The sequence below is a fragment of the Molossus molossus genome, unplaced genomic scaffold (assembly GCF_014108415.1).
Source record: "Molossus molossus isolate mMolMol1 unplaced genomic scaffold, mMolMol1.p scaffold_m16_p_1, whole genome shotgun sequence".
NCBI lineage: Eukaryota > Metazoa > Chordata > Mammalia > Chiroptera > Molossidae > Molossus > Molossus molossus.
The window spans coordinates 208,858,146-208,871,693 of record NW_023425344.1 but is presented as its reverse complement, the minus strand read 5'-3'; the positions used below and the strand labels follow the sequence as shown (position 1 = coordinate 208,871,693).

Here is a 13,548-nt window from a genome sequence, read left to right as displayed (position 1 = left end):
TTTTCTCAAAGCCACACAGCTAGTAAATAGTTCCAAAGCTTGTGATCTTAAACCTCTGAATTCTGCTCCATTAACATGGACAATTGAATGTTGCCCAGGAAAAGTACAGGAATGAGAAAAATCCATGATCCTTCCAATAAATTCACTTTTGATATTTTATAAGCACTTTAATAAATGTTTTATTATGTAAGAAATTCAAACATAAATAGAATAGAATCCCCATGTATCATCACATAATTTTAACAATTACCAGTATCTTGTCATCTTTACCTCTATCTACTCTTCACTCAATTATTTTTGTGCATTTTTTTGAGGCAAAATATATATTCACTGAAATGCACACAAATTTCAGCTGCACAATTTGATAAAGGGGTACACACATAGAATCCACAGTCTTCCTACAATTGGGGACATTTCCATCTCCCCTGATAGTGCCTCCAGGCCCTTCCTCGTCACTCCTCCCTGTCCCCAGAGGCAACCACTGTTACTATCTTTTTGTTTTTTTCCACCTCGCATTAGTTTTGCCTCTCTAGAATTTCTATAAATGGAATTACACAGAATGCCTTCTTGTGTCTGGCTGCTTTTGCTCAGCATGTTTTTGAGGTTTATCCAATGTTGCTATCAGTGGTTCATTCCTTGTCTGAATACACCACAATTTGTTTACCCATTTTCCTACTGATGCACGTTTGGGATGTTTCCATTCTGGAGCTCTTATGAATAAAGCTACTGTGAACATTCTTTTTGTGAACATGTGTCCCATTTCTCTTAGGAGTGGAATGTCTAAGTCAAAGGGTAGGTGTATGTTTAATTTTTATGTGAAACTGCTAAACATTTTCCAAAGGAAGATGTACTATTTTAGTTTCACCAGCAATGTGTAAGAATTGCTTGCAGACTCACCAACATTTGATGTCAGTCTTTCTCATTTTAGCCATTCGAATGGGTGTGCAGTACTAGTTCACTGTGGTTTTCACTTGCATTTCTCTGATGACTAGTGTGTTGAGCATCTTTTCCTGTGCTTGCTGACCATTCATATATATTTCTTTGTGAAATGTTGGTTTAAGATTTTTTTGTACATCTTTTTAAAAATGGGTTGTCTTTTTATTGAATTGTCAAGTTCTTTATATATTCTGAGTACAAATTCTCTATTAGATATACTTTTTTAAAAAATCCTCACTTGAGGATATTTTTCTATTTATCTTCAGATAGATGGGAGAGAGAGGGACAGAAAGGGAGAGAGAGAGAAACATCAACATGAGAGGGACATATTGACTGGTTGCCTCCTGCATGACCCCAACCAGGGCCAGGGACGAACCGCAACCAAGGTACGTGCCCTTGGCTGGAATCAAATGCGCAACTCATTGGTTCATGGGCTGATGCTCTACTGCTGAGCCAAACCGGCCAGGGCTCTATTAGATATTCATTTTGCCACTCTTCTTCCAGGCTATAGATTGCTTATTTTCTTTATTTAATCATTTAAATCATTGTGGTTTTTTTTATTACAGTTGACATACAATATTATATTAGTTTCAGGTGTATACCCCAGTGATTAGACATTATATACTAAGTGATCCTCCTGATAAATCTAGTACCCATCTGACACCATGCATAGTTATTAGAATATTATTGACTATATTCTCTACACTGTACCTTATATTCCCATGACTATTTTATAACAACCAAATTACACTTCTTAATCCCTTCACCTTTTTCACGCCTCAACTCCCCTCCCATCTGGCAACCATCAAAATGTTCTCTGTAACTGTGAGTTTGTTTCTATTCTGGTTTTTGTTTTTAGATTCATTTGTTGAATGTTTCTATTTGTTTTTAGATTTATTTGTTTAGATTTATTTTAGATATGTATTTATTGCCATTTTATTTATATTTTTTATGTTTTTCTTCTCCTTCTTAAAGAAGACTTTTTAACACTTCATGTAATACTGGTATGGTGGCGATGAACTCCTTTAGCTTCTTATTGTCTGGGAAGCTCTTTATATATCCTTCAATTCTAAATGATAGCTTTGCTGAGTAGGGTAAGCCTAGTTGTAGGTCTTTGCTTTTCATCACTTTGAACATTTCTTGACAATCCTTTCTGGCCTCCAAAGTTTCTATTGAGAAATCAGCTAGATGTCTTATGGGAGCTCCCTTGTAGGTAACTAACTGCTTTTCTCTTACTGCTTTTAAGATTCTCTCTTAATCTTTAACTTTTTGCATTTTTATGATGATGTGTCTTGGTGTGGGCCTTTTTGGGTTCATCTTGTTTGGGACTCTCTGTGCTTCCTGGACTTGTATGTCTGTTTCCTTCATCAAGTTAGGGAAGTTTTCTGTCATTATGTTTTCAAATAGGTTTTCAATTTATTGCTCTCTTTCTTCTTCTGGCAACCCCATGATGCAAATGTTGATATGCTTGAAGTTGTCCCATAGACTTCTTACATTATCTTCAATTTTTTTTTTCTTTTTCTTTTTGCTGTTGATTGGGTGTTTTTTGCTTCCTTATATTCCAAACTGCTGATTTGAATCTTGGCTTCATCCACTCTACTGTTGAGTCCTTGTAAAATTATTCTTCATTTTAGTTAGTGTATCCTTCACTATTTCTGACAGATTCTTTTTATGGTCGTCTCCTCCTCCTCCTCCTCCTCCTCCTCCTCCTCCTCCTCCTCCTCCTCCTTCTCCGTCTTCTTCTTCTTCTTTCTTCTACGTGACCCTTGCAGGAACCAAACCCAGGACTCTCTGGTCCACAGGCCGACACTCCAACTGCTGAGCCAAACCGGCCAGGGCTCTTTTTATAGTTTTCATGTCCTTTCTTATGGTTTCTATGTCCTTTTTTATGCTGTTGAAGTTCTAAGTTCATCTACTCTTCCCCTAAATTCAGTGAGCATCCTTATAACTAGTGTTTTGAACTCTGCATCTAGATTGCTTGACACCATTTTGTTCAGTTCTTTTTCTGGAGTTTTGTTTTGGCCTTTCATTTGGGACATGTTTCTTTGTCTCTTCACTTTGGCAACCTCTCTGTATTTGTTTCTATGTATTAGGTAGATCTGCTATGTCTCACAGACTTGGTAGAGTAGCCTAATGTAATAGGTGTCCTGTAGGGTCCAGTGGCACAGCCTCCCAAGTCACCCAATTTGGACACTCCAAGTGTGCCCACTAACCTCCTATTGTTGTTGAGCTTTGACTGCTGTTGGCACATCAATGGGAGGGATTTACTCTCAGGCCAATCTACCGCAAGGATTGGCTGCGACCACTGACCACCGTGGAGGATCAGGTGTACAGGGGCCCAACCCACAGAGCAGGGCTCTGGTGCCCGATGAAGCCACCCCTTGAGTGTGTCACTTGTGGAGGTGTTGAGTGATACTTTGATGGGTGCACTGGCTCTAGGACCTATCGGGAGGGGCAGGCCAAGGTCAGCTGCCACTTGTGTTCTGCCCAGGGCCACCCGGCTTGAGTTACAGAGGGATCTGAAGATGGTTGCTACTTGTGCTGGGCCTGGAGGTACCCAGGAGAAGCCAAGCTGCAAACCACAGCTGGCTGCTGCTAGTACCAGGCCTGGGGCCACTTAGCAAGAGGTATGGGGCATGCTGAGGCCAGATGCTGATTATTTGAGAGATTTTAGGAGAGTCTGAAGCATGATCCAAGACAGGCCATTCATAAGGAAAAGGCAATGGAAAGAGCTTGGGTGGGCCCACAAGGGTGGAGGGGCAGGGCAAATAGTGTGAGCCAGGTTGATGGAGACTCAGACATGGTGCCTGCCTGCTGGCTCTGTTGGGGAAGGGCTCATCAAAGGAACAGTGGCTTCTGCCAGCACTTCTGTCTGGGAGATAGCTGCCCTTTAGCTCTCTCCCTGAGGCCAGACTATTCAGTTCTGCCACCTCCCTGTATGTCCCTGGTGCCTTTTGAGCTGCTAGCCCAGGGCTGGAACTCAGAGGGAGTGAGCTGCAGTAAGTTCACGTGTGGGCCCTTTAAGAGGAACTGCCTGGGACTCTAGAAGCCCTCTGTTTCACTCAGCCTCAATCTCTACTGGTTTTTACAGCCAGAAGTTATGAAGACTTCTCTTCCCAGCACTGGAACCCTGGGTTTGGGGCTCCTCAGGGGGAACCTCTGCAGCCAAGATATCCCTCCTGATTTTAAACGGCCCCATGTGGGTGTGGAGCCAGCCTGTTCCGTGTCTCCACCCCTCTTAACAGTCTCGATGTGGCTTCTTCTTTAAATCCCTAGTTGTAGGACTTCCATTCAGCTAGAATTCAGGTGGTTCTGAAAGATGGCTGTTCTGTAGTTCAATTGTAATTTTGATGTGATTGTGGGAGGAGGTGAACACTGCGTTCACCTATGCTGCCATCTTGACCAGAAGTCTTATTTGTTTATTTTCTTAATCGTGTTTTTTATAAACAGAGATATTTAATTTTGAAAAAATCTGATTTATAAATTCTTTTATGGTTATTGTTTTCTGAGTCCTATCTAAAAAATAGCTGCCTACCCTCAGTTCATGAATGTGTTCTCTTCCTAAAGTTTATAGTTTTAGTTTTTACACTTAGGTCTAGGATTCATCTGAAATTAAATTTTGTATATGATAACCAAAAATTTTTTTTCAGAGAGAGAGCAGAAGGAAGGGAAGGGGAGAAAAAGAGAGAAACACATTGATTGGTTGCCTCCTACATGACCCCAATGGAGGCTGGGGACCAAACCTGCAACCCAGGTATGTACCCTGGACTAGGAATCGAACCTGCAACCTTTCAGTCCACAAGCCGATGCTCTAACCACTGATCCAAACCGGCCAGGGCATAACCACATTTTTAAACATGTGATCATCTAGTATTCCTGCACCACTTATTGAAAACACTATTGCTTCCCCGTTGAATAATCTTATCCCTTTGACAAAAATCAATTGACTGTATAAGTGAGTATCTATTTCTGGACTTTAGTCTGTCCTTACACCGCATTTTTCTGTCTTCTGCCAGAGCTACACTGTTTTGATTATTATAGCTTTATATGTAAATCTTGAGTCAGATAACTTAAATCCTCTAGCTTTATTCTTTTTCTTACAGATTGTTTTGGACATTGAGGTCCTTTACATTTCCATATAGATTTTAGAATGATCTTGTCCATTTCTACATTAGAAAGTCTGCTGGGATAATGACTGAGATTGTATTGAATCTCAACATTACTTTGGGGAGAAGTAACATTTTAACAATATTGAGTCTTTACAATCCATGAGGATAGTATCTCTCTCCATTTATTAGAATTTTTACTGAGCCTCATTTTACCTGACAAAAACAAAGTTATTCTATTTTTTTAAAAGAAAGTTTGAGACATAATTGATATTTTTAAAACTGCACATATTTAATGCATGTGATTGGATGAGTATGGACATATATATGCATACACCCATGATACCGTAACACTGGAATCTTTAAAAGAAAAAAAATGTTATAAAAAATATCTTAATCCAAGGTTTAAAGTGCTTTCTATTCCATTCTACCCTACACTTATTAGCTATTCCATTATTTTAGTCAGAGATTACCTCAAATAAAAGTAATACAGTTGACCCCTGAACAACAAACAACATGGGTTAAACTGCATGGTCCACTTATATGCAGATTTTTTCTTTTTCTTTCTTTCCTTTTTTTTTTTTTTTTTTTTCTGTTAATCCTCACCTAAGGACATATTATTTTTCCATTGATTTTAGATAGAGTGCAAGGGAGGGAAAAAGAGAAACAGCAATGTGAGAGACACATCAATTGGTTGCATCCCACACAACTCTGATCAGGGCCGGGGATTGAACCTGAAACCCAGGTACATGCCCTTGACTGGAATCTAACCCAAGACCCTTCGGTCCAAGGGGACGCTCTAACCCCTGAGCCAAACTGACCAGGGCTATGCAGATTTTTTTCAATTGACCTACTACAGTTCAAACCCATGTTGTTCAAGGGTCTTCTTCATGGTTGGGAATCTGAGTATGTGGCGGGCAGAGTGTAGTCACGTGCAGATATTTGATTGTACAAAGAGAGTCCCCCTTACCCCTGCAGTGTTCTAGGGTCAACTGTAATTCCAAACAGGGAAAAATGGATCCTCCAAAATGTAAATAAAGAATATACATATATATATAAGCTAATCAAGCAAGATGTCCACCAGTTTGTTAAAAATATTTTTTGTTTGTTTGGTGTGTACATTTTTTAGCAGCGTGTTAAGGGGGTGGTCACAATCTATTTGAGAGTAGGGGAAATTAGTCACTAGATTTGAGACCTGAAGTGTTGGACAACATAAGTTAAATAAAATAAAATAAAATAAAAAGTAGATACTGGCTGAAAGATAATAGAAAGTAGAAAGCCCAGCTTCCCAATGATAGCCTCTCTCATTAACTTGTTAAAAATAGTCAAGTGTGATTTGTTAAAGAGAAAAAGCACCGGCAGAGTGACTTGTGATATCTTGCACTCTAGTGTCACAAGTCAACTCTCTCGTAACAGTGCAAAGACCAAGAAGTGAGCTGTAAGTAATTCTGTGATAGAAAAGGGAGAACTGTTAGCACAGAACTAAGGGAGTAAGGTTCTGCCTCCGTGGTAACATTTTATGGGACTAACATCCAGCAATGGTCAATGCTTATGTGGTCAAATTAATGAGATGAACGAGGAATTAATGAAATATAAATTTTAGTTGTAATCTAGGTACATCTTTTCCTTTGCGAATAAAAGGTACTTTAGAGATAACTGAATCAAATTTTTAAAACACTTTCTTTAGTGTGTACTAGAGATGACTTTGGTTAGAGACAGGACATTGACAAAATGTCAAAATTTAATAATTTTTTTAAAAAAATCCTAATTCTTGAAATGGATGAATGGAACTATTGAAATATTCTGTACTCGGCCATCTTGGTTCTGCGTTTCCCACACAAATGCCCAGTAAAGCCAAGAACCCGCCCCTGCTACAGAGCCAGGCTGAGTCGCCACAGCCCAGGAGTCGCCACAGCCCAGGCTGAGACAGGGCCTGGAACAGAATCACATAGCGAGGAATCAGCACCAGAGCTCGAGGAACAAATTCCACACAAGCAACCACACGGCAAGCCCAGGAGGCAGCAACTGAAATCAATGAAGAACCAGTGAGCAAAGCAAAACAGAGCCAGAGTGAAAAGAAAGCACAGAAGACTGTGTCCAAACTGGGTCTGCAACAGGTTACAGGGGTTACCAGGGGTTATCCAGAAATCTAAGACTACCCTCTTTGTCATCACAAAACCAGATGTCTACAAGAGCCCAGCTTCAGATACCTACGGAGCTCTGCAGGAAGCCAAGATCGAGGGTATATCTCAGCAAGCCTTGCTAGCAGCTGCCGAGAAACTGGAAGTTCAAGGTGAAGCTGTCTCAGACGTTAGAGAAAACACACAGACTCCAACTGTCCAAGAGGAGAGGGAAGAGGAAGAGGATGATGAAGCAGGTGTGGGAGTTAAGGACATAGAATTAGTCTTTTGAGAGCCAGTCAGTCCCAGGCCTGAAGAGCAATAGTAATGATACTGTAAATGCTATTATGGAATTCACACTGTAACCATCTTTTTTTGTTTGTTTCAAAAGAGTAACTGCAGCCCTGGCCGGTTTGGCTCAGCGGTTAGAGCGTCCACCTGCGGTCCTGAGAGACCCGGGTTCGGTTCCCGCTAAGGGCACGTACCTCGGTTGCAGTTTGTCCCCGGCCCTGGTTGGTCGTGCGGGTGGCAGCCACTCGATGTGTCCCTTTCACATCGATGTTTCCCTCTCTCTCTCTTCCTCTCTCTCCCTCCCACTCTGTCAGTACAAAAAATGGAAAAATGTCCTCGGATGAGGATTAAAAAAAAAAAAAAAAAAAAAGAGTAACTGCAGCTTGGTTTGAAATTTGTACTGTTTTTATCATTAATAAAGTTATGGCTCTCACATCAATGTTTCTTTCTCTCTCTAAAAAAATCAATAAAGCCCTGGTTGGTTTGCTAAGTGGTTAGAGCATCAGCCCGAGGACCAAAGAGTCGGGGGTTTGATTCCGGTCAAGGGCACGTACCTCAGTTGTAGTTTGGTCCCTGGCCCTGGTCGGGGTCCTGTGGGAGGCAAGCAATCAATGTATTTCTCTCATGTTGATGTTTCTCTCTCTCTCCTTCCCTCCCACTCTGTCTGAAGATAAATGGAAAAATATCCTCAGGTGAGGATTTAATAAATAAATAAATAAATACATTTTTTAAAAGTTATGGCTTCTTGTGGGTAAAAATATATATATGAAAATAAAATATTCAGTATTCACCAGAGGTATCCAGTTTCAACAATACAGCCTACATTTTAAATGCTTTTTTTTAAAAAAAATCCTCACTCAAGGATATTTTCTCAAATATCTTCAGATGTGGGGAGGGGAGAGAGAGAAACACTGATGTGAGAGAGAGACATTGACTGGTTGCCTCCCACACAACCCCGACCAGGACTGGGGACAAACTGCAACTGAGGTACGTGCCCTTGGCTGGAATTGAACCTGCGACTCTTTGTCCATGGGCTGATGCTCTAACCGTTGAGCCAAACTGGCCAGGGCAATATTGCTATTTAAATATGTGCAATCAACTCAAATTAGAATCATTGCAAAATCATGATAAATTCCCAAAACAGATTAGAGAGAGAGCGAGAGTGTGAGAGTGTGTGTGTGTGTGTGTGTATTATTGGAGGTAGAGGTGGGGTCACAGAAAGAAAACCCACTTGTTAGATGTTTTCAGCACTGAAATCTTTTCACTGTTTCCTAAAAGAAGGATTGGCCTGGAAATACCTAAAAGAAATGTGGCCAGGCCTGGAGAAATATGTACTACTACTTAAAATAAACACGAAAGGGCCAGGTCATGGTCATGCACATCTATGGATTACTCATACTCACTGCCAGGGCCGCTCCCTGGCACAGCTGTGGAGTAGGCAGAATTTATCTTTAGATCCTCCTACTTCCTCTTCTGGGCGATGGTCCTCTGCTCTAGGTCCATCCAGGGTGCTCAACGCCTCATGCTGCCAGGGGAGCACCACACCAGGCCCGCCCTCCTCTAGGTCCACCCAGGGTGCTCGGTGCCTCATGCTGCCCGGGGAGCACCACACCAGGCCTGCCCTCCTCTAGGTCCATCCAGGGTGCTCGGTGCCTCATGCTGCCCAGGGAGCACCACACCAGGCCTGCCCTCCTCTAGGTCCACCCAGGGTGCTCGGTGCCTCATGCTGCCCAGGGAGCACCACACCAGGCCTGCCCTCCTCTAGGTCCACCCAGGGTGCTCGGTGCCTCATGCTGCCCAGGGAGCACCACACCAGGCCTGCCCTCCTCTAGGTCCATCCAGGGTGCTCGGTGCCTCATGCTGCCAGGGGAGCACCACACCAGGCCCGCCCTCCTCTAGGTCCATCCAGGGTGCTCGGTGCCTCATGCTGCCAGGGGAGCACCACACCAGGCCCGCCCTCCTCTAGGTCCATCCAGGGTGCTCGGTGCCTCATGCTGCCAGGGGAGCACCACACCAGGCCCGCCCTCCTCTAGGTCCATCCAGGGTGCTCAGGGCCTCATGCTGCCAGGGGAGCACCACAGCAGGCCTGCCCTCCTCTGAGTGTGGCCTTTCCCGCTCCCTCTACTTCTCCCCAACCTTCCAATACAGTTCAACTGGGACAGAAGTAATGTTGTAAATGAATTCATACTGGCCTGTAAGTGACTAATATTTTTTATTTCTCCCATGTGTGCTGGCATTCTAAAAGGTTAAGCTCAAGGAATGCGTTCCTTAGGAGGAAAGTTCAATCTGTAGGATACCCAACAAAAAAAATGTGGAGAGGTCTGGTTTCCTCAAACAATGCCAGTACCATCAGACTGGCAGAGGCCTTCATATGGCCAGGCCTCAGCACCCCAACAGAGGTGAAGGCATTACCCCCACGGATTCTTGAGCAAAGAAAGGGCCAGTGAATAACTGGCAGATGCATAGATTTTGAAAAACTGATGGAAAAGTGAAACGTACATCTAACAATAATGTTATTCTAACAGTTTCCTCTTGTCAGTGTGAGATAAAACGGAATGATCAACAAGATGCCAAGATGATCCAAAGGAGAAAGGACAGTCTTTTTAACAAATGGTGCTGGGAAAACTGTATACCCACATGAAAAAGAAAGAAAGAAAGAAAGAAAGAAAGAAAGAAAGAAAGAAAGAAAGGAAGGAAGGAAGGAAGGAAGGAAGGAAGGAAGGAAGGAAGGAAGGAAGGAAGGAAGGAAGGAAGGAAGGAAGGAAGGAATTGGACCCATACCTTATACATATAAAAAAAGTAACTCAAAATGGATTAAAGACCTAACTGTGAGAACTACAACTATAAAAGTCTTAGACAAAAACAAAGGGAAATGTTTCATTACATTGAATTTGGCAATGAATTCTTGGTCATAAAACTGAAACAGACAACAAAAGAAAAAAGAGATAAATTGGACTTTATCAAAATTTAAAACTTTTGTGTATACAAGGATACTATCAACAGACTGAAAAAGCAACCTATGAAATAGGAGAAAGTATATCATATATCTGATAAAGAATTAATATCTGGAATATATAAAGAACTCTTGTAAGTCAACAAAAAACAACCCAATTTATAAACAAACAAAGGGCTTAAACAGACATTTCTCCAAAGAAGAGACACAATGACCAGTAATCTGATAAAAAGAGGCTCAACATCATTAATCATTAAGGAAATGCACATAAAAATCACAGTATGATACCACTTCATACCCATCACGATTATGGAGAAATTGGAATGCTGATGCATTGCTGGTGATAATGTAAAATGTTGTGGCCACTGTGGAAAACAGTATGATGTTTCTTCAAAAAATTAAAAATAGAATTACCATTTGATCCAGTAATTCCACTTCTAGGATATACCCAAAATAACTGCAAGCAGGGACTCAAACAGATCTGTTCACAGTAGCATTATTCACAATAGCCAAAAGGTGGAAGCAACCCAAGTGTCCACTGACGGATAAATGGGTAAAGAAAATGTGATCTATACATACGATGGAATATTATCCAGCCTTAAAAAGGAAGGAAATTCCCACACATTCTGTAACATGGATAAACCTCATAGACATTATGGTAGGTGAAATAAGCCAGTCACAAGAGGACAGATATCGTGGGATCCCACTTACACGGGGTACCTAGCGCGCCTCCCAGAGAGAATGCACAGAGACAGACAGAACAATGGCTGCCAGGCCCAAAGGAAGGGGGATGAGGAGTTGGCGTTTAATGGGTATACAGTTTCAGTTACAGATGATGGAAAAGTTCTAGAAATGCATAGTGAATGAGTGTACTTCAATGCCATGGTATTATACCCTGAAAGGGGGTTCAAATGGTAAATTTTATGCTATGTATATTTTACCACGATGGAAAAAAACCGAATAAGCTTTTGTGGTGATTACCTGACCACACAAGATCAAGTTTATAATCTAAAAATCTACTTCCAATATTTTTAATACATAAAACTAATAAAAATGATTCTTCTACGTTGACTCTGGGACAAGCAACCATAAAGACTCCCAAGTCTCCCTGGATCTGATTCAGCAGCAGCCTGCTTGGCTGGACTGGGTGGGGTGGACGTAGTGGGCAGAAGGCCTGCAGGCTCTGCGGCCCCGTGCGGACCCTCCGCAGCACGCGTGGCCACCCCTTCGGAGAAGTCACGGGCCCTTGCACAAGTCTGGAAAGGGCTTTCCCTCAGATGAACTGCCCCAGGTTCCTCTCTGCAGGGGACAGATTTAGTACATATTACAACGATTCTCTCCTTGACCACACTTTAGTCAGACTCCTCTGAGCCTCCTGCTTGTCTAGGCCTCGACCTTGGCCCTCATCCTGGCTGGGATTAAGTTCCTCACCCCCAAACTTTGATGTATATGCCCTTGACCTGCCTTTGGCAAGAATCCTGTTAAGTTGGTCTTGCAAGCCCTCCACCCTTGATGTCTCCTCGTGGTGTTTCTGTCCACTGAGCCACTCACTCCACTTGTCGATTACGAATCCCCAGCTGTCTTTATTGTATTTGCAGTTGAGTCCCGTCTCTCTCCTCTACTACAATGCTCTTACTGCAGCAGTCCTGAAGAGTCTTCCGCACCATTTTAACAAGTGACAGAATCATTTTTTAACATGAATTGGCAGGAACCTTGGAAGTTTAAAAATTTTAGCCTTTCAAAAGCAATGGATGCCACAAAGATTATAGTTACTAGCAAAGTAGACAATAGTTTATCCAATCATCTGATTGGGTTCTGGTAAATAAAATCCAACAGTGATTGAACCCACAGGCTCATAACTCTCTAAAAGCTAGAAATTTTAATGATTACATCTGAGCTCTCTTGGGAGAATGAAAAAGAAATTATTCCTGGTGACTTAAAAAGCCGTGTCTAATTCTTGAAATACTACTGCAGGCAATCCAGACCCATTTACGATCTCCACCAGTCTATCCCACCCCAGACCCAACACACTTCTCCCCACCTACCCTGCACTCTCATACACCTACTGCTCTCGTTGGAAATGGGCACCCCACCCCTGCTTTTCCCGCCCATGGGTCCTCAGGGCCTTGGGTCCTCAGGGCCGTCGCCCTGGGCAGAGTCAGCAGCCTCCTCTGAGAAGCTGGAGGAGGCTGCTGACGCTGTAGGCAACTTGAGACCGTCTGTGCTTACAAGGGAAAACGCCCTAGACGTTTGTGTGTGCTGGTCTGCATGACTCACTGGAGGAGCTGTCTCTTTGGGAGGAAGTGGGGAGCAGCCTCTCCAAATCCCATTTAGGTCCATTAAGGGTTGGAAAACCACTTTAGGAACCAGGAAAGCAAAGGCCAGGATCTATCCCTGGGCACAAGACTGCTTTCCGCATTCAGCCTGCACAGACTCATTCAGAAGGAAACAACCTATTCCCTTTACACAATGAGACAGAAGTGTGTCTCTGTCCTTTGTCAAGGTGTCCCAGGAGAGGTAGGTGCCTATCCCTAAGAGAAAATGACTGCCTTTCATTTGCATCACATCTGACCTCCTGTAGGGTAAATCATGAAACATGTTTTTGAAATGTGTCTGGAAACCTTTGTTGCATCAGAGATGCTTTACACTTAGTATTAGCAGATCTTCCTTTTGGCCCAAGGCCTCTTGTGTTTCCAGAGCAAGAGGTGTTGACTGAATTAGGTAAGTGAGCCAATTTGTCTTAATAAACTTTATTACTAACTTCCTGGCCTTGGTTATATACCCACAATTAGTTGGTTTCTAAATGAATGGTATTCAGTTTTTTTTAAATGGTGATTATTTCCTTTTTATTGATTTTTAGAGAGGAAGGAAGAGGGAGAGAAAGAAAAATCAACTGGAGAGCAAATCATGGATGGGCTGCCTCCCACAGGCCCCCTACCGGGGATCCGGGGCATGTGTCCTGACCAGGAACAGACCGGCCACCTTTCTGTGCATGGGATGATGCCCAACCAACTGAGCCACACCGGCCAGGGCATGACTTCCATTTTTGAACCAAAAGGTACTATGACAGTGATTTTGACTAGATTATATGACATCGTATAAAAATTTATTTTAAAATAGATGTATTTCAAAACGAAGAACT

At 42.5% G+C, this 13,548-nt stretch overlaps 1 pseudogene; it reads left to right on the top strand.

Annotated features, from left to right (window-relative positions):
- Positions 1-6,930: 6,930 nt before the first annotated feature.
- On the top strand, positions 6,931-7,527 carry LOC118623380 (annotated as a pseudogene).
- The last annotated feature ends 6,021 nt before the right edge of the window (positions 7,528-13,548 follow it).